Raw genomic sequence first — 19,239 nt, 5'->3', positions numbered from 1 at the left:
TATTATTATTGTATTTATCGCCCTCATTAAGCCGATGATTGAAAATCCCTAGCTCAACCTTACGCTCGGTCTTATTTCTAGTTAGTCGTTGGTAAGGTGTTAATAAGTGAACTAATAATTGCTAGGGTCATAAAAATTATATGTCTGTCGTAATATAACTTTTACAAGAAATAAAAACTAAAGTATATGTATAAAACATATTAAAAACGAACATGCTTTAATTCTTTAATTATTTAAATAAAAGATGAAGGACTTAAACGTATGGGTTTACTTCTCCAGTTATTTATAGTAGAAGTAAATCCAAATCTGGCGACGAATCGTAATACAAAAATAAATTTAACTAACGCAAATAACAAGAACTGTGAATTATTGTTAATGTTAACTATAAACGTGAAAAAATCTATAAAAAGCGGTGTTATATTCCACAGACATATATATAAATTTGCTAAATTGGAAAAAACAATGATTAAATAACCAAAAAACAGCTTTTAGCGGCAGAAAAATTTTGTTTTTACTTCAAAGTGTGAGTTAATACAAAAATCTCCACACCTAATAAGAGATACTTAAACCTTGAAAAATATTAATACCACATAAGGAAAGACCATTGGTGCAGTAACATACAAATTACAAAAACAAAAAATTGGTTAAAAAGTTAACTTTGTCGTCGATTTGCAAAACTGTACCCCTTTATATCGGTATACTCTATTCCAATAATTGATAAAGAGAATAAAAACTAAAAGAGTGAGAATAAGTGTTATTTTAAGTGGATACACATTTTTGATCACTCCGCATTTTCGAGCAAATGTTCCTAAACTTAAAGTGTATATATGCATCGCTACCGACAGCGTGCAGTTTAATACTCAATGCTGCCAACAAACTGAAACTTGTTGCGTACAAGTATATGTTGCTATGCAAAATTTAAGAACATGGTTTGTGCATATACATGTTGATAAACAATAACAAGTTGCTTAGCAAAATTACGTTGCAACGAAACAAAAACTTGTGTATAAATAAATGTTGAGATGTTGTATTAAAAACATGAAACATTTTAACTTTTAAACCAGAAATAAAGAACTAATATACAACTTTGGTACGGCCTTACCTCTGAAACTTTTTCGAACATATCAATAAATAAATATAAATAATAACAACAAAATAAAATGGCACTGATACTAGCAGAGGCGTTAAGAGAAGCACGCAGCATATCATTTTTTCATGGACAAAGTGAGTATACAATCACACACTATTTAACCCTAGAACACACACCCGGGTACAAATGTATCCAGTATCAACTTTGAAGTGTTGTAACTTTTGAACCGCTATACCTAGAGTATTGTAACTTCGGATCTAGGAAGATTATTTAGTTTTGAGTTCAGCTACAGCCTTCCAAACACATTATATACGTAAACACACACCCTGGATACGTTTGTACCCCAATAGTAAAAATCCTCATAATAATCAAAAAAAAAACATTTTTTATATTATTTTTTTATTTGAAGAATTAAAAATATTCATCTCACACATTATATTATTGACTTTTATTATAAAAATTATAAAAATGCATCTTATATCTAAGGAAAATCATGGCAAATAGAGCAATTTGTTGATGTGACCGAATGTACAAGACACATTGGCTTCTTACATTTGGCGCACAGCTTTCTGGTTTTTCTACGGCGTTTTTCCTCTTGTGCGTAACATAAATAGCAAGATCCGGACACAGGTTTTGGCGTGCGCGCTGCGGCAGATGTTGATGCTGCTGTTGACACCATTGATTCCAGCGGTCGGTTGAAATATGCTTCAATAGCAATTGTACTCGAAAAATTTCGCGTTACTTGACGATTTATGGCTCTGGCTTCAATAATGGGCATACACAATGCTTCAGCCAAGCTGCGCAGGATCTGCTTACGCTTGTTGTTTGTTCTCCAAGGCAACATAGGGTTATTCAAATCGTAGACAATGTAGGCTGCAAGAGCTGTAATGTCCAACATGTTGAAGAACATCGCTAGTGGCCATCGTTTTGTTTGTCTTTGTGTTGGATATTCCGCAAACATTTGGTCCATTCGATCAACACCACCTTTGGTATGATTATAATATTCAATTATTTCAGGTTTCCCACTGTCAGCTATTTCAGCATCATTATGCATGGTCGAGAGCAAATTACAGCTTTATTTTTTTTGGGAACATTGTCACATTATTTTTGAAGCCAAATGTCGTTGAACCAATTGTCCTGTTTTTGTTCTGCTTCATTTCTTGAGGAATATATGATTCGTTTTTGCGCAAAGTTCCAACGATCGTGAGTTTCCAGGTGAGAAGCAGTTCTGCAACTGGCAAGGTCGTAAAAAAATTGTCCATTGTAATGTTTCGGCCACTTCCTTGGTATTTGGTAGACAAATCCTTCACCACTCGTTCGCCTTAGTTCGTTTCCCTACCAGTTTCTGCTTGGCCAGTATATATTTGTCATGCAGTGGATATGCATTTGTGGCATCGCAAATTCACCAAACCTTGACACCATATTTAGCAGGTTTTGACGGTATGTACTGCGTAAACCGTGTGCGTCCACGGTAAGGAAATAATTGTTCATCAATCGTCAAGCATGAGCTGGGCTTATAATGTGCAACAAGATTATTGTTCATCATCGTCCACAACTCACTGATCGGTGCTGCTTTATCAGTTAGTAAGCGTTTTGCACGAGTGTTTTTATCGTCAAATCTTAGGAACCGCAATATCGAATAGAAACGGTTGACTCCAATTGTGGCGCGATATAAAGGATAGTTTTTGACGCTCCATAAATCTCGAACATGTTCTCCATTGCTCTGGTTCGCACCAGTCATAATAAGTATGCCAAAAAATGCATACAGCTCTGTTATTGACACAGGCATCCATGACTTAGGAGTTGTGTTTGGATGCGCATTGTTGTAAGCATTATAAGTTTCTTTTGCTAACTTATTTGTGTGGCGCATAATTATATCAGCCATTTCAACGTTCATGAAACATTTGAATGTTTGCTCTATTGACAGCATTTCAGTGCATCTAGCTGGTCCAGAACGTTCTCTTATAATATTTTGTCCGAGTACCTGACGACTTACATTGGGTACTTTCATCCACTCAGTACCATCACGTGCAACAAATTTTTCGCCACTAGCAGATAATTCATTATTTTCTTCTACTTCTTCATCTTCTTCTTTGTATTATTTAGGGGTATAAATGGGTTGGGGTTTTCACTACTCTCCCTTCCAAATGAAAATCACGGCACTTCACTTTAAACTTCAAAAAGTTACTTTATTAAACTTGATTCACTTCACTCAAAAGAATCCAACTAAAATGATATACATGAACGGACGGTAGTTGATAACGAACTAAAACTTACATATTAAGCAGTAAAAATTTCAGCCTCCTGCGCAGCTAGGAAACGGTAACTATTTATATGTTCGTATGTATGTAAAAGGAATGTACAAAGTTGAGTGCACGGTACTTACAATACACAAAAATTTATAAATTCTTTGTTTAGAGGGTGGTTCATTAAGGTAAGTATTTTAACACATTTGCAGGGTATTTCATTAGGTAAGTATTTTTGCAAAAGGTTGGTATATTAGCAAACGTTAGTATCTTAAAAATAGTTAATATTTCATTAGGTAAGTATTTTTAGCAAAAGGTAAGTATCTTAAAAATAGTTAATATTTCAATACTTCATGTTACAAATAAATTTTGTAAAATCATTGTATACTACAATTTATAGGTCAATTAAATTTGGGCTCATGTCTCCAACATGGCGGCCGGCCTGCTCCGATGAAGGAAGCAGCAACTCCTGCATCTCTGCCAAGGTGGATACTGCTGTGGAGAACAGGGTTTTCAAGCGCCGCTGAGGGTCCTTGCGTCCTTCCCTCTTCCTTTTCGGCTTTGCAATGACCACTCGTCGAGTAGTGGGTTTCTCCTTCGGTTTCGGTACATTGCGTCGGTTTTTCTGCTTCTTGGGAGGTTTATCTTGCTGCCGATGTAGCAGCGTGTGGTGTGCAAGGCCGCATTTGTGGCAACGGTCCGGGGAGTCGGGTAACGTTCTTCAGGGGTCATAGCCACGAAGGCGTTGCAATAGCGCAGCGAGTGCTTTTGGCAACAGAGCCGACAAATGCTGTAACTCTCGTAGCGTCTGTAATGAGAATAAAAAGAGAGAGAAATGTTTTGTGAGGTGAGTAGGGGGGCTAACGATAGGGTTTTATGGAGATCCTTGAGTTTATATGCTACGGGGAGATCGCTAGAGTGAGGTTAGAGATATTATTCTGCTGGGGGAAGTGCGCAAAGTTTTGCAATGGGTCGTGTATATATTCCGCTTTGAGTGCGGACATCTACAACTCGAACATTTTCGTCCGATCCGGGATGAAGACGAGTGACACGCCCGAGTCGCCACTCATTCGGGGGGAAAAGGTCATCTTTCACGACGACTAGATGACCTTCTTCGATGTTTGTCTGCTAAGTTTTCCATTTAGTACGCTTATGAAGTTCTTTGAGATATTAATTTTTCCAGCGCGTACTAAATTGATGGTGTAGAACTTGTAGTTTTTGCCATTTGTTGATGAGCGAAAGGTTCTCGGAGTTGGGTTCGGGTAACGCGAGTAGTGGAGCACCACGGAGGAAATGTCCGGGAGTTAGAGCGAGTAAATCATTTGGATCTTGCGACATCGGAGCTAGCGGTCTAGAGTTGAGAACCGCTTCGATTCGAGTGAGTAGGGTAGTAAATTCTTCAAATGTGAATTTTTGGCTGCCTGCAACTTTAAGGAAATGGGTTTTAAAACTTTTAACTGCCGCTTCCCATAATCCGCCCATGTGAGGAGCATATGGTGGGATGAATTGCCAGGACAGTCCATGAGTAGCATATTTTTGAGCTATGTCAGTTGCGGCTTCCGTGAGAAAAGAAGAGAGCTCCTTTTGAATGGCACGACTTGCTCCAATAAAGGTTTTGCCATTGTCTGACATTATTTTGTGTGGGAGTCCACGACGACTAACAAAACGAGCAAATGCTGCTTTAAAGGCAGCAGTCGTCAGATCTGAGCAGACTTCAAGATGGACTGCTTTTGTAGAGAAACATACGAATACACAAACGTATGCCTTTGAGTAAGATGCCTTCCGTAAGATTGATGTTTTAACGAGAAAAGGTCCAGCAAAGTCGATACCGGTCGTGTGAAATGGGAGAGAGTATGTGGACCTTTCCGGAGGGAGTGCGGCCATTATTTGGGATTTAGCCTGTTGTTTGTAGATCGTGCATATCTTACAATGGAATATGCACTTCTTCACCTTTTGTTTGAGTCGAGGGATGTAGTATTCCTGTTGTAGCATGCGGATCATCAGTTGTTTTTCGGCGTGCAACAAGGTAGAGTGAATAAATTCTAAGAGTAAATAGCAAAACCGAGAGTTATGGGGAATTATAATGGGATAACGCTCGTTGTAACTAAGATTGACTTTTGCGAGCCGCCCATTCACCCGCATTATGCCTGATTCGTCGAGCATAGGGTTTAGAGTTAACAATGAACTCTTTTTGTGGAGTGGTTTGTTGGACTGTAGATCTGCAATTTCGGCAGAGAAGTATTTATGTTGCGTCAACAGGATCAAACGAACTTTTGCCTGATGAACTTCCTCTTGGGTTAGCGTGATCGTTTTCAAAGTATCAAGACCTTGTGCTCTGTGTATAAATCGGTACATATAAGCAACGACTCGTTGAGCTCTTGAGTAGGAAGAAAAGCGTTCGAGTAGATCAGGCACATCTACAGCATGAAATGCTTGGGTGCGCTTTTGTTCCGGTGGAGTAGGGGTCTGTGTTACTGGTTTCGGCCAGGACGTTGGGGATTTGGCCAACCACTCTGGGTGTACATCCACGGGTGCCAAGATCTGCTGGTTTATCTCCACTGGGTACGTGTTTCCAAGGGGCGCTACTCACGTTTTTCAGAATTTGTGAGGTTCTATTTGCCACGTAGGTCTTCCAGGTGTGTGGGGGTTTTTCCAGCCATGCTAGTACGATAGCGGAGTCCGACCAGAGAAACAGGTCATGTGGAGTCAGAGCTAGGTGTGAGCGAATTTGTTTTAGTACTGCTCCAAAAAGTTCTAGACGAGGGAGGCTCACGGTTTTCACGGGAGCCACTTTGCTCTTCGCCACGAGTAGGTGAGTAGAAAACTTGTCCTTGCTATTCTGCACCCGTAGGTACACACAAGCGCAGAATGCTTTCTCAATGCATCTAAGAATCCATGCATCTGAAAGGGTTATTGGGTGAAAATTCAACCCATCGAGGGATTTTAATTGCATTTATCGCGGAAAGATTTTCGCGAAATGTGTTCCATTTGTGGAAAGCGCTGGGTTTGACTTGTTCATTCCAGTCAGTTCCTTCTAACCAGAGTTGCTGGAGGAGAGTCTTGGCTAGTATCATTATTGGCGATAGCCATCCTGCCGGGTCAAACAATTTCGCGACCGCCGACAATATTTGTCGCTTAGTTTTTGAGTTTTCTTCAGGGATGGGTTCGTACGAGTACGAAAAAGAGTCAGTTATAGCATTCCATTTTATGCCGAGAGTCTTAGTTGAGCTTGCGTCGTGAAACTTGAGAAAATCTTCATCAAGGAGATCAGATTTCGGGATTGATTTCAATATTTCGGGGTAATTTGCCGTTATTTTCTTAAGTGGAAAACCGGCTGATTTTAATGCTTCGATGACCTGCTGAAGCGAGTCTATAGTTGACTGTATTGTGTGTTCGCCGGAGAGTATATCGTCTACGTATGTTTCTCGTAGCAATACATCATGGGCGAGTGGGTGGGTGGATTTTGTGTCTCCTGCGAGTTGATGCAGAGTGCGTATAGCCAGATATGGGACACAGTTGACGCCAAACGTCACTGTCTTTAATTTAAAATCTTCCATTGGCAAATGTGGAGATTTTCGAAACAAAATCCTTTGGAAATTTTGATCCTCTGCGTGAACGGGTATTTGGCGATACATCTTTTCGATGTCGCCGTTAAATACATACTCAAAGAATCGCCATTTGAGTAGTACGAGCATTAAGTCGTTTTGGAGGACGGGGCCTGTGTACAACACATCGTTTAACGAGTTGCCAGAGTGGGTAGTTCTAGACGCGTTGAAAACAACGCGTACCTTTGTTGTTTTGCTGTCGGGTTTTAAGACAGCGTGGTGGGGGAGGTAGAACGACGAGTACTTTCCGTTCTCGATGACTTCGCGTGATGAAGTTGCCTCCATATGGCCCATGGTGAGGTATTCCTCCAAAACTTCTGAGTATTTTTCTCTTAATTCTGGTCTTTTCTCCAAGGATCGCTCGACGCTGATGTATTGTTGTTGTGCAGCAATACGTGAGTGTCCCAGGGCAAGCGTGTTTGGAAATTCCTTCTTAAATGGTAGTTTCACAACATATCTACCATCTTCTTGGCGGTGGGTGGTTTTGCGGTAGTGTTCCTCGCAAAATTTGTCATCTTCCGAAAGAGCTTGAGTCAAGGGTAGCTCTTCCTGCTTCCAGAACTGCTGGAGTATTTTACTGAGAGTATCATCCGGACTCTCGAGTACTTGAGTCGAGGATGTATTTACAGTCTCTTTAATGGGTCCGCTGAGTATCCACCCAAATATAGTGTTTTGGGCTAATAAAGAGCCACTTACGTTGGCTTGTAACCATTGGACTAATATTTGGGGAGTAAGATCGCTGCCTATAACCATGTCGATTTTTGATGGTGTGGAACATTGAGGGTCAGCGAGTGGCAATGTTGCAATTTCCTTCAAAATTGCTGTCGACACTTTGAAGCTGGGTAAGAAATGAGTCAATTTAGGCAGTAAAATGGCTTGGGTATAAATTTGCTTTTTCAGGTCCGCCGAGCAGAGAGTTATTTCACAGATCTTATTCGAGTTTTGAACTACTGAACCTCCCATTCCCGATATTTTATAATGGGTTTCTTTGGTTGGCAGTTGAAGTAGTTTTTGTATTCTAGAGGCTACAAAGGTTTTTTCAGAGCCTTGGTCTATCAGTGCGCGAATTTTATGACATTCGCCGTTAGCTAACACTGTGACTAATGCTGTGGGTAAGAGGGTGGTTTCGCTACTACTTGCGAAGTGAGTCGATGTCGTGTTTTTCTTGAATGGGTTTTGAGTTGATTGGTTTCGACTGGCATCTTTTGAAGTTGATGTTTTGTCTGGGTCTTCAACTAGGGGTTGCGCCTTGCTCCTTTGTTATCTCCGTGCTGAGTTTTGAGGGTTGGAGTTTGTTTGAAAATGTAGTAAAGAGTGATGTCGTTTTTGGCAATATACACAAGTGAAATTGCTACCGCACTCTTTTTCCAAATGTGAGCAAGCTAAACAATTTGTGCAATAATTGTTTTCTTTTACGAATTTGCTTCGCTCTTGGGTTGAGAGATCTCTGAATTTTACACAGCTCATTAATGAGTGATTCAGATTGCAGAGTTTGCATGAGGGTTGCCTCTTTGAGTCCACATGGAATGTTTGGGTCTTATTCCTGAAGTTTGACTGGTTTTGAGGCGTCGAAGATCTGTGGTTGAAACTAGAGTTAGAGTTTCGGGGTTTATTGGGTCTATATGTGCCGATTCGTTCTACCACTTCGTACCTAGTCGTGAGAAATTTGTCCATCTCCTACCAAAGTGGTAGCTCCTTTCTAGAGTTGAGTGATAGCTCCCAAAGTGCTAGGGTTTCATCAGGTAGTTTTGATGAGCATAAGAATACGAGGATGGGGTCCCAGTTATCAGTTGAGACATCGCTCGCATTTAGGGTCGAGATACAGTTATTTATGGTGGTTTGAATTTCTTGAATTCTTTCACCATTTTCAGAATAAACTGTGGGCATATTAAATAGGGTCTTTAATTGGTTATCTACGAGAATTCTCCGATTCTCGTATCGGGATTTGAGTGCTCCCCAGGCCAGCCCGAAGTTTTGATCATTTAGCTGATATTTTTTAATAATCAGAGCTGCTTTGCCTCGTGTTTTTGCTCTCAGGTGATAGTGTTTTTGGGCCTGAGATAATTTTGGGTGATTTATGTAGACCGCAGTGAACATGTCCCGGAATGACGGCCAGTCTAAATAACCGCCATGGAAGACCTCCGTGTCGCATGCGGGGACTTTGAGATAGGGTTCGTGTTGAGAGGGGGTATGGTTTACCTGTATGGGCATGTTGCTCGGTTGACTAGTCTGTAGGGTGCTAATCAGCTCGCTGATCCTGAGTTTTGTGCTCATCGCTGTGTCGAGAGATGTGTTGTATGCATCCTCGCATGTCGCCCTGAATTTTTCCTCCGTTCTGCCTAGCTGTGCTGCTTCGTATGCAGGTTCCACTGCGTCTACTCGCTTGTTGAGTTCCTCCAAGTACAGCATGAGACTGGTCTCAGAGTGGTCCGTTTCCGCTAAGTTCCACCATTTTTCGCAGAATTTTTCTAATTTGTTTATCTCGAAGAAAAATTTCTTGTCAAAACTCCGTATTCATCTTCCGACTGGGATTTAGATCGGGTAACGGGTCCTGACTGTGGCTTTAGGGTTTTGGGTTGCTCCTTTTTCTCGTCCGCCATATTACAATTTAAACTTGAGTCTAAAATTTACTGAGAATTTAAGTGTTTCTTACCACTGTAATTTTACTCAGTTTTTGAGATGCCTAGTCCCACTGCGCAATTATGAGTAGCGGAATTTGCACAAACAAGTGGATATGCGCGGCTTTTGTGTTGAGGGTGGAAAATTACTTGTCTTAGCGCCACTAAGTACAAGTATGTGGTTATGTATATAAATATGTATGTATATATGGCGTGGAGAAATAAAAAAGAGTGGGTGGAGCTATAATTGCTTTGAGTTGGAATTATTTTACTAAGTTGAGTTCTAAGTTGCGTATTGAGTGAAGTCTTAGTTTAAAAGAAGTGCGTATTAGGGTGTTTAACTTTTTAGTTTTTTTTGTCCAATAAAATCAATTTTATTATATAGGGGTGGGGGTTTTTTTTGGAGTAATGGGCTGAGTTTATTTATGCAACTGAGTTAAGTGCAAAATCGATTTTTTTGGAGATTTTTTCTATGTTGCAAAAAATGTATGCAACGGGTTATTTATATTTGGGTAGCAACTAATTTTGGGTGAGAGGATGCTAATGATGAGTAACAATTATATGTATACAAGAGTGTATGAGTACAGTATTTATATATGAGGGTGTTGAGTATATATATATATATATATAATATATGTATATGTGAGGGGACAAGTACAGCTTTTTTCCAAAGATAAGTGCCGCTATGAGATGAGAAAATTTTGCTTCGATTACAATTTATATTATTTTCATATGTACGAACTATTGGGTTAAGGTTCGACTGTACCTTTTATGGGTTTTATCTAACCAGAGTATGCGGTGTTGTTGGGTAAATGAACGGTTCCAACTACCGCTCGAAGGGTGGGTAAATTTGCTGTACTTGTGAATATGTATAATTTTGTACTGCGTGTACTTACTTTGGCATTCTTGTTTATTTATCACCTGTTTTGTCCTGTTGGTTTGATGTATGCTTATTTGCTGTTTGATGGGGTACCACTTGTGCAGGTCTACTGCTCGTGGTATAGTAAAAATAGCAAATATTGCTACAAAATTAAAGCTGCTGTCACACAAAAAAAATTTTTTTTTTGGATGGTTTAATGAGTGCCTTTTTTTTATTATTTCTTTTTAGGTAATTCCTTTTGTTTAATTTTCAATATAAATTTGTTTTATTTCTATTTCTTAGCACTCGTATGACTTTCCGCACTTTGTATTTGTTTCTTTTCTTTTCAGCACCTTGCTTTCCAAAATTTTTCGTTCTTTGGGTAATTTTCCCAATTTTAATTTACTTTAAACCTGTTTTATTTTCAGTACTTTGTAATTTTTAAGTAAGTAAATGTAAATTTTTTCTATAATTCTTACTTTTTGTTTGTTTAAATTTATTTGCAGTTTGTTTTAGCGCACGTACCGGGTAAGTATTTGACTTTACTTTTAGTTTTTTGAATTTTATTTTTTTTTAGGTTTTTTGCACTGGTATAGGTACATAAGTATACACTTGTATTAAGGTAAGTAAGAACTATTTGGTCTTTTTTCGCATGTAAGTATTTTATAAATTTTTATATTTTGCAATATTTTTATTTTAGGTGTTTTTTCTACTTATTATTTTTATTCAACCTCTTATAATTTTTTCAATTTTTTTCGCATTTAAGGTTTTAAGTTTTTCTATTTTTTCTTATGGGTCACTGATTCACTGATGGCCGCAATGGACCATGTATTATTTAGGGGTATAAATGGGTTGGGGTTTCCACTACTCTCCCTTCCAAATGAAAATCACGGCACTTCACTTTAAACTTCAAAAAGTTACTTTATTAAACTTGAATCACTTCACTCAAAAGAATTCAACTAAAATGATATACATGAGCGGACGGTAGTTGATAACGAACTAAAACTTACATATTAAGCAGTAAAATTTTCAGCCTTCTGCGCAGTCCTAGCTGTAACTATTTATATGTTCGTATGTATGTAAAAGGAATGTACAAAGTTGAGTGCACGGTACTTACAATACACAAAAATTTATAAATTCTTTGTTTAGAGAGTGGTTCATTAAGGTAAGTATTTTAACACATTTGCAGGGTATTTCATTAGGTAAGTATTTTTGCAAAAGGTTGGTATATTAGCAAACGTAAGTATCTTAAAAATAGTTAATATTTCATTAGGTAAGTATTTTTAGCAAAAGGTAAGTATCTTAAAAATAGTTAATATTTCAATACTTCATATTACAAATAAATTTTGTAAAATCATTGTATACTACAATTTATAGGTCAATTAAATTTGGGCTTATGTCTCGTCTTCTTCATCATCCTCATAGTCCGCATAATCAGCTAATACTTCTGCGGCACTTTGCGAAACTTCAGCATCGTCATCAGCAATTTCAATGTCATTAAGGGGACTCGTGTAACCGTATAAATGCCTTATAAAGTGTGTAAACGTATAAATTTATCTAGTGCGTAAACGAACTGTCAAATTTTGTATGAAAAATCATTTACACAATTTGTATAAATTTACGCGCACATTTCATTGTGTAAACGCGGTAAACTCAAAGGAATGCAACCTTGCAGACATTACAGCAGGCATTTTCATCAGAAATCTCCAACATCAGCAAGTCATTTACAAGTATATCTTTGTAAAGACGTTTTAGTTTTGATTTTTCACTTAATCTTGGCATTTTTTAATTTGTATAACAATCAAAAAAATTTTGTTTGGCAATAATACAGCTGATAAACAATCAAGTTTATCAAGAATATTACTAGGTGCGTTCATATAACAGCGTGTGTAAATGGATATAATTTTACACCTTATAAGTTTATATGCTTTCGTGAGTCCCCCTATTGAATTGAATTTCTTCTTCATCTACTGAGTGAAAGTCATAGGGAGCGTCATCGTCACAAATTTCATCAAATAAAGATTGTACATATGATTCTCGCTGTTCCTCAGTTAGTCTGCATAATAAAAAAAAATTGGTATATGTTTACATTGTTGCTTATTTTCCTTTTTTTACCTTCTATATGCTGCTTTTGATAAATATTCGTTTCTTCTTGAAGTCATTTCGTATCCAGTTATTTATAGTTTCAGCTATATTTATTTTCACTTATATTTTCACTTCTTACACTTTTGAGCACCAAAACAATAATGAATATATCAACGGGCAGCATTTGTAACAACACCTCGTGTGAAAACAACCCTTGCAGCTGCATATAAAATACAAAAACCAGTTATACCAGTGTATTTGCTACCTATGTACCCATACCTTGCGCGACCTATTTGCACATATCTTTTGAACCAGGTAGAATATTTCAATGAAATAAAAACCAAAATGTGTATTCGTTGTTACTCTACAAGTATATTATTATAAATTATATTATTTAGTTTTGCATTTATCAGGACAAGAACAAAAACAAAAATCCACTGTTGCATGTCCTGACTTTATTTGCCCATATCTCTGGAACCAGTAGGAATATTCGAATGAAATAAAAAATAAAATACTTGTTATATATTAAAATATACATTAAAAAAAAAAAACCGGGAAATCGGTTGAATAAGCATTTAAAAAACCGCAAAATAAGGTCCCGGGTACAAACGTATCCCGGGTGTGTGTTTACGTGGTATTTTCTGGGTGTGTGTTCTAGGGTTAAGAGACGTCACAATAATTTTACCGCTGACAAAATCAGAAGAGCAACATATTATTTCCATGGTTTTTTGCAACAAATTTAAAGGTCGAGCGTTACATGTCGTTCAACAACTTACCGAACCAAGCTTTCAAGACATATGGTCTAAACTAAAGGAAGAATTCGGTACCAAATCTATATTTTTAAGCCTAAGAAATTACGCAATGAATGTAAGAGTTTTAAATATTGAAGATTTGCACATTAAGTTAGGAAGTATTTTACACACTATGAATACAAAATATAATTTAGAAGGTGCAAATGATTCTTTATATACACCACAAAATAATTCAAAACTAATTTTTGACGTTTACTTACAATACTTGCCTTTTACGGCCCGATTCTGAGCGTTACCGGTAAAATAGTACCCAGAACATTATGTAACCGAAAATCGTTACCAGTTCTTTGATTCGCAATTCTGGCCAAAGTGGTAACGCTGTCATCACCGAAAAACTCACCAGTGTCTGTGGTGAAATTTAAAAGTTGGTTTTCTTCGCTTTACCCATGGCGGAACGATACAAGCTGGCAGCATGGGAAAGCTGAATATAAACCTTTTTTTTTTATTTGATACATCAACTTCCGCGCAGTACGATTTTGACATTTGTCCATCGAATTTACAAAAACAAAGTACATGTAATTTTTATTTATGTTGGTAGGTATGTCACCATGCGGCTACCTTGTATGGTTCCGCCATGCCTTTACCGAAAATGTTTCACTCGTAGATACGAGGTTAACGAATAAACAGGACGATGTGTATATATGTACATACATGCATAAGTTCTTACATAGCTATATTGTAATATATACTGTGAAAGTACATAATGTAAACAAATGTGTATAGCAAGAGGCAACACTTTTCACTATTATCTTTCCTTATTTGCGCTTACAATTCTTTATTTTTCAGTTTTGCCTTTTTCTAAACAACAGCTGTTGTGTGGTTATTTCGATGTAACCACCTAATTTTGTGGGTAAAAAATTATCCGGCTATTTTCCCGGGTAGAATACCAAAAGGGTGTATAAGTTGCCACATGATTTCGTTACTGTGGTAATGAATGTTGTTACCACACCAGAATCGGGGCGTTAATGTAAAAACTTTGTTGCTACAAAATAAAATCAATAATAGGAAACTGCTCTCACATACTATTTACAAAATAATATGTTAAAAGATATTAATCTAAACAGTGGTACTATGAAGGTTGATGTTCACTCAAAGAATAATACTTTTAATCGTAATCTCCCTACTAGTTCCAATGAGTTCCTTCATAAAAGTAATACAAAGGAACATAGAGAAAATGATGCAAGTTTTTATACAAATAATTCAAATAGTCACTCTAATTTCAACACAAATTATAAGAACCATACTAGAAGTCATGAAAATATGAACTATTATGCAAATTTTCACAACAATAACAATTAAGGCAGATATAATGTCAGTGGGAATGTTCGGGGTGGCCCTAGTGGTCATAGAAACTTAACATATGCAAACAACTCCGGGAGGTTTTCAAATAATAATAGGAATGTTGTTCCAATGGAAGTAGACAGCATTGAAAATTTTCAGATTTCTCCACATCGACCAACTTACCCCTGATAGATTTAACCTTTGAAGGTATTTTAATAAGGTGCCTAGTCGATACCGGGTCGGCTACCACATTAGGCCACCTTCGAGCCTTTGGTAATTTCAACAGCCTAAGGGCAGTAGAAAAACCTATCCTTGTAAAAACACTCTTTGCATCCGAAATCATAATGTTTTCATACATTTAAAGCGATACGGGCAATCCCCGGTTAACTCATATAAGTAGACAACATTACGTTAATTCGTTGTAGTTCTATAAATAGAACAAAAACAACAACAAATACCAAGTTTCTCTGAAAACCGCCTTACAAACAGGCATAACTTCAACACATAACTACATACGAATTATGTAATGTGTGGAAGATAATATATGCGAAGAAGGCAATTGGGAAAAACTTTACAACAACTAAGGCATTTCGTAGCTGAATGCGTTTATAACCATTTCAACTATAGTAGGGGTGCGGGTTTGACTCCCACTCCCGGGAGAAAAGGCTTTGAAGAGATTTACAAGGTATAATCGAAACAGCTGTCGCCTTGTCCGTCCTGATGTCACGTTGTTTAAATTTTTCCCAAATTATAAAATAAATCATAAAATTAAAAATTGCTTGAAATAAATGTTTTCATACCTTTAAAGCGATACGGCAATCCCCGGTTAACTCATATAAATAGACAACATTTGTTCAATTCCTTGTAGTTCTATAAATAGTACAAAAACAACAAAAAATACCAAGTTTATCTGAAAACCGCCTTACAAACAGGCATAACTTCAACACATAACTACATACGAATTATGTAATGTGTGGAAGATAATATATGCGAAGAAGGCAATTGGGGAAAACTTTACAACAACTAAGGCATGACGTAGCTGAATGCGTTTATAACCATTTCAACTATCGTAGGAGTGCGGGTTTGACTCCCACTCCCGGGAGAAAAGGCTTTGAAGAGTTTTACAAGGTATAATCGAAACAGCTGTCGCCTTGTCCGCCCTGATGTCACGTTGTTTAAATGTTTCCCAAATTATAAAATAAATTACAAAAAATTTTAGGTTAAACGGTTTTATTGAAAACAATACTTACATTAAGTAATAATAATACTAAAAGCTAGAAAATAATTAGGTAGGTCCTAGGTCCTAGATACAAGTCATCACGCTCCTCATCAATCTAGGGTGTTGATCAGACAATTAAATAAAAGCGTTGGGCGCGTGAAATTTCTAAAAATGTGAGGCGTATCATAACCTGATTAAGGTTCAGTTGGTCTTATTTATGATTATCAATAGAAATTTGACGCGCCCAACGCTTTTATTTAAGTGCCTGATCAACGCCCTAGATTGATGAGGAGTGTGATGACTAGTACCCAGGACCTACCTAATTATTTTCTAGCTTTTAGAATTATTATTACTTAATGTTAGTATTGTTTTCAACAAAACCGTTTAACTAATTTTTGCAAAAGAAGCTTTTCGGCCGATAAATAAATATACAAAAACTGTTGGGTTTTCGTATTCTCCTACACGTTTCGATTTTTTATACTCAGTTGAGCAGAGCTCACAGAGTATATTAAGTTTGATTGGATAACGGTTGGTTGTACATATATAAAGGAATCGAGATAGATATAGACTTCCATATATCAAAATAATCAGGATCGAAAAAAAATTTGATTGAGCCATGTCCGTCCGTCCGTCCGTCCGTTAACACGATAACTTGAGTAAATTTTGAGGTATCTTGATGAAATTTGGTATGTAGGTTCCTGAGCACTCATCTCAGATCGCTATTTAAAATGAACGATATCGGACTATAACCACGCCCACTTTTTCGATATCGTAAATTTCGAAAAACCGAAAAAGTTCGATAATTCATTACAAAAGACCGATACAGCGACGAAACTTGGTAGATGAGTTGATCTTATGACGCAGAATAGAAAACTACTAAAATTTTGGACAATGGGCGTGGCACCGCCCACTATTAAAAGAAGGTAATTTAAAACTTTTGCAAGCTGTAATTTGGTAGTCGTTGAAGATATCATTATGAAATTTGGCAGGAACGTTACTCCTGTTACTATATGTACGCTTAATAAAAATTAGCAAAATCGGAGAAGGACCACGCCCACTTTTAAAAAAAACATTTTTTTAAGTAAAATTTTAACAAAAAATTTAATATCTTTACAGTATATAAGTAAATTATGTCAACATTCAACTCCAGTAATGATATGGTGCAACAAAATACAAAAATAAAAGAAAATTTCAAAATGGGCGTGGCTCCGCCCTTTTTCATTTAATTTGTCTAGGATACTTTTAACGCCATAAGTCGAACAAAAATGAACCAATCCTTTTGAAATTTGGTAGGGGCATAGATTTTATGACGTTGACTGTTTTCTGTGAAAATGGGCGAAATCGGTTGATGCCACGCCCAGTTTTTATACACAGTCGTCCGTCTGTCCTTCCGCATGGCCGTTAACCCGATAACTTGAGCAAAAATCGACATATCTTTAATGAACTTAGTTCACGTGCTTACTTGAACTCACTTTATCTTGGTATGAAAAATGAACGAAATCCGACTATGACCACGCCCACTTTTTCGATATCGAAAATTACGAAAAATGAAAAAATGCCATAATTCTATACCAAATACGAAAAAAGGGATGAAACATGGTAAGGTAATTGGATTGTTTTATTGACGCGAAATATAACTTTAGAAAAAACTTTATAAAATGGTTGTGACACCTACCATATTAAGTAGAAGAAAATGAAAAAGTTCATTAACACCTTTCATTTGATACCCATATCGTACAAACACATTCTAGAGTCACCCCTGGTCCACCTTTATGGCGATATTTCGAAACGGCGTCCACTTATAGAACTAAAGCCCACTCCCTTTTAAAATACTCATTAACACCTTTCGTTTGATGCCCATATTGTGCAAAAAAATTCTAGGGTCACCCCTGGTCCACCTTTATGGCGATATCTCGAAACGGCGTCCACCTATGGAACTAAGGATTACTCCCTTTTAAAATGTTCATTAACACCTTTCTTTTGATACCCATATTGTACAAACAAATTCTAGGGTCACCCCTGGTCCACCTTTATGGCGATATCTCGAAACGGCGTCCACCTATGGAACTAAGGATTACTCCCTTTTAAAATACTCATTAACACCTTTCATTTGATACCCATATCGTACAAACGCATTCTAGAGTCACCCCTGGTCTACCTTTATGGCGATATCTCGAAAAGGCGACCACCTATACAACAACCACCACTCCCTTTTAAAACCCTCATTAATACCTTTAATTTGATACCCATATCGTACAAACACATTCTAGAGTCACCCCTGGTCCACCTTTATGGCGATATTTCGAAACGGCATCCACCTATAGAACTAAGGCCCACTCCCTTTTAAAATACTCATTAACACCATTCGTTTGATGCCCATATTGTACAAACAAATTCTAGGGTCGCCCCTGGTCCACCTTTGTGGCGATATCTCGAAACGGCGTCCACCTATGGAACTAAGGATTACTCCCTTTTAAAATACTCATTAACACCTTTCATTTGATACCCATATCGTACAAATGCATTATAGTCACCCCTGGTCCACCTTTATGGCGATATCTCGAAAAGGCGACCACCTATACAACAACCAAACTCCCTTTTAAAACCCTCATTAATACCTTTAATTTGATACCCATATCGTACAAACGCATTCTAGAGTCAACCCTGATCCACCTTTATGGCTATATCCCTAAATGGCGTCCACCTATAGAACTATGGCCCACTCCCTCATAAAATACTCTTTAATGCCTTTCATTTGATACACATGTCATACAAGCACATTCCAGGGTTTCCCTCGGTTCATTTTCCTACATGGTTATTTTCCCTTATGCTGTCACCATACCCCTCAACTGAGTATGTAATGTTCGGTTACACCCGAACTTAATCTTCCTTACTTGTTTTTTTATAATATCTTCATGAGGGAGTCTGGCTTATTTTAATAAAACATAAAACGAAAAAACAAACATTAAAAAGTTATTAAAAATTACCATCAAGCAATAGCAAATTTTCCAATAGTTCACTTACATTAAACATAATACAATTACATTGGAACTACAATTTTTTCTTTAGACGTAACTTTTAACATAAACAGTTCACTTACATTTAACATAATACAATTACATTGGAACTACAATTTTGTCTTTAGACGTAACTTTTAACATAAAAAAAAAATTACTTTTTAAATTCCACATTTGTTAACAAAAGCATTAATTGAACAGCATATAGAAATTTGCACAATTGAAATTTTCGACTGCGTCCTTACATTTGATGGCAGTTGTGTATGCGCCGTTTATATTATTTACGTCTTTTTTGAGTTTACCGTCTTCTCTATTTTTTGTTGTATGCGTAACCCTTCGAGTGTTAGTCGCGTCCTCTCTCTCCTCTCTATAACCAAAATTTTAACATTATCGAAGTCGGCCTTTAC

At 37.1% G+C, this 19,239-nt stretch overlaps 1 protein-coding gene across 5 annotated transcripts in view; it reads right to left on the bottom strand.

The window, feature by feature from the left end:
• haf (leucine-rich repeat and fibronectin type-III domain-containing protein hattifattener) overlaps nucleotides 1-19,239 on the bottom strand; it is a 589,440-nt gene that overhangs the window by 100,282 nt on the left and 469,919 nt on the right. Inside the window, exon 10 of one of the 5 annotated variants that reach the window (XR_010949699.1) lies at nucleotides 15,397-15,466. The exons of the other annotated variants lie outside the window; for them this stretch is intronic. The gene's annotated coding sequence lies outside the window, so the exon portion shown is untranslated. The remainder of the gene's footprint in view (nucleotides 1-15,396; nucleotides 15,467-19,239) is intronic. 5 annotated transcript variants of the gene reach the window in all.

The sequence above is a fragment of the Eurosta solidaginis genome, chromosome 2 (assembly GCF_040869045.1).
Source record: "Eurosta solidaginis isolate ZX-2024a chromosome 2, ASM4086904v1, whole genome shotgun sequence".
Lineage (NCBI taxonomy): Eukaryota > Metazoa > Arthropoda > Insecta > Diptera > Tephritidae > Eurosta > Eurosta solidaginis.
Note: the sequence above shows the minus strand (reverse complement) of the source record. Positions and strands in the feature narration are given on the sequence as shown.